This window comes from Ictidomys tridecemlineatus, chromosome X (assembly GCF_052094955.1).
Source record: "Ictidomys tridecemlineatus isolate mIctTri1 chromosome X, mIctTri1.hap1, whole genome shotgun sequence".
NCBI lineage: Eukaryota > Metazoa > Chordata > Mammalia > Rodentia > Sciuridae > Ictidomys > Ictidomys tridecemlineatus.
The window spans coordinates 3,556,742-3,559,833 of record NC_135493.1 but is presented as its reverse complement, the minus strand read 5'-3'; the positions used below and the strand labels follow the sequence as shown (position 1 = coordinate 3,559,833).

At 38.5% G+C, this 3,092-nt stretch overlaps 1 long non-coding RNA gene across 1 annotated transcript; it reads right to left on the bottom strand.

The window, feature by feature from the left end:
• Window positions 1-403: 403 nt before the first annotated feature.
• LOC144371598 (uncharacterized) lies at window positions 404-1,775 on the bottom strand. The gene is made up of 2 exons (XR_013431513.1): window positions 1,295-1,775; window positions 404-962 (listed from the first exon to the last, which is right to left on the bottom strand). It is a non-coding gene; the product is annotated as an uncharacterized LOC144371598 (long non-coding RNA).
• Between the last annotated feature and the right edge of the window lie 1,317 nt (window positions 1,776-3,092).

Here is a 3,092-nt window from a genome sequence, read left to right as displayed (position 1 = left end):
TAACATGTGGTATGAATAATATTGCATATACAGTATATGTGATATATAATGTATGGTTGCTATATATTTTATATGCACTATATAGTTACTATATAGTGTATATATAATATGCTATATATTATATATAATATACGATTATGTACATTATATATTCTTATATTATATATATATCATATATAATATACTACATTATATTTTACAATATATATAAAAAGTTCTGACTTCCATAATTAGATAAAAACTAAGGGGGCTGGGGCTGTGGCTCAGTGGCAGAGCACTTGCCTGGCATGTGTGAGGCACTGATTTTGATCCTCAGCACCACATATTAATAAATAAAAAATAAAGGTACATCAACAACTTAAAAAAATAAAGGGAGTAAAATAATTTATCCATATGAACTAAATAATATAAAATTGGATTTGTTTATTGAAAGATAAGAAGGTAATAAATAATAATTGAATATCTTTCTCTGGCTGCTCAGGTTGTGAATGTTTTTTACCAAAAACATATACAAGTCCTCAGCCATGTGATAGGAGTCAAGACGGGTAGAGTTGTCCTTGACTTTATGGAGCTGGCGATCTGGTCATGGAGGCAGACAGGTCACAAGGAAATATAAATGGATCAGAAAAATGTCGAAGTGGCATATATTCTGGATAAAAGGGAAAAAGGATGGGAAATAACACAGAGAGGGAAACGTTATTTTGCAAATCTAAGTGGGAATCCTTCACTGAAGGTGTGACATTAGAGCAAAGATCTAAAGGACAAGCCAGAGCCAGCTGTGGCAAAATCTGGGGGCAAAAATAGCTTCATGAAGCTTATCTCTTCCTCTCCCATGGTGATATCATCTCTAGCCTCATGAGTCCTCAGGTCTCTAGTTCCACGGGTTGATGCTGAACCAAGGGGATAAAATGACAGGTGGTGTGCTCTGTTGCTGAGGAGCCCATTCCATCCTGCAGCAAAGTCTGGGGAAAAATGTCAAAAAATCTGTTTAGATTGCTATAGCAGAACACCTTAGACTGGGAAAGAATAAACAACAAAAATGTAGTTTTCACATTTCTGGAGACTGGGAATTCCATGATAATGGTGCCTGCAGATTTACTGTCTGGTGAGGCCCCAGTCATGGATGGCATCTTCTCAATGTGTTCTCACATCATAGATGAATCTCCCTTAAGGCACTTTTATAAGGTCACTAATCTCATTACCTAGTACCACCCCAAGCCCTCACCCTCTGACACTATCATATTCAAGATTAGGTTCCAACATATGAATTTAGGGCAGATGGAAACATTCATACCCTAGCAAGGAGTGAGGTAGAAAGCCTTGTCTCTCAGTGGAATCAGAAGTGTGAGTGATAAATTGCCTCATAGTAGTCTTGCACAAGATGGGAAGCAGAGAGAAGAATCTTCTGACAGTTCTTCCCAAGACTGTCTGCCTTCTGAGGTTCCTGTGAGCATCATAAACATTCCATGAAAACTTGAGTCAGGTTGTGGTTGAACCTCAACTTGGCAGCCTGTGTAAGTTCTGCAAGGTGGCCAGGATGCCTTCTTGTACCTCAAATGTGTCACGTACACCCTTGACAGAAATTTTATAACTGCAATGCCTTGCCCCGCAAGCCCTTCTCATACTTCCCTTCTGCTTGACTTTTCACCATAAGCCTCATCACCATCAGAAATACCATAGGTCAGTGATTGTAAGAAATACATTTTACCACATTAATTCACATTTTCATATTATGTGTTCATATTTCAGTCTCTGAAGTCAGGATGAGTCTTATCTTACAATGCTGCCCCTGCAGAGTGAATGTCAGCATTTGAGAAGAGACTCCCAAATACAGGACATCCACAGTCTGGGTCAAAAAAAAAAAAAAAATATATATATATATATATATATATATATATATATATATACATATATATATTTAGTTGTCCTTAGACACAATACCTCTGTTTTATTTATTTATTTTTATGTGGTGCTGAGGATCGAACCTAGGGCCTTGCACATGCTAGGCAAGCACTGCACTGGTGAGCCACAACCGCAGTCCTGTTATACATATTTTTAAGGTAAGCACTAGAGAGATCTCTGATAGAAATCAATGTATGATTAAGCCTAAAGTACTTCTTTTCAATAACTACAAAACAAAAATTCTGTTTTCTACAAAAATATTGTGCCATGGTTTAATTAGAAGCGTTGCTTCATTGGTAGGTCATACAATTGCTGTCATCTTATATTTGATGCAATCTGATCTATTTTACTTATTTACAAATGTATTTTGTACCTTCTCTGCTGTAACATTCATGAAAACTGTCTTTAGTCTGCTTGGCTTATGGCTGGATTTTCAGCATCTAGACCATACATACACATAGTGGGTACTCAAGAGATGTCTGTTACACACCTTGCATAAGGAGAATTCCAGACAGAGGTAATACGCTCATGGTGTTTCAGGAGGCCACTAGGATTCATGCTTGTTACTTGATCTCTCAAGTTTGCCATTAGCCTCCTGATTCAATTATTTTATATAAATGTGTGCATATGTGGTGATGAATTCCATTATTATGTACAATTATACTACACTAAAACAAAGTGTTGAGAGAAGACAAAAACTAAAAATAAAAAAAGTCTGTTCTCAACCACCACAGGTTGGTTGGTAGCTGATGGCATTTCTGGTGCTGTTCCAGGCAGGGCACTAACTCTAGGAGCTCCATCCCTTCTGAAAATTGACCTGACACTTTCTGGATTAATCATAGGAGTCAGGGCAAGCAATGCACTGGGACTTTGGTTTGGAGACCTCAAGCATTGTTGATGCAATTCCTGTGGTAACAAAATCCAGGAAGGCCTGGCATAGAAAAGGAATGTGCTCATAGTGGGTGGAGGTGGTAGCTACATAGCAGCCAGGAGGTGGCAGGAAGGAAAATGAAATGCACCATGGCTGAGGAGGGCAGTTAGGTGAGATTGTCTAGTTACTTATGGTTTCCTGACTTAAGGTGGTTGTGTAGCTTGGGATAGAGCAGCATGTAGGTGGCAGGAGAGAAACTTTGCAGATGCTCTATATAATGGCCTCCCAGCCTGTCCATGTTCCCTAGCCCTAGTCTGAG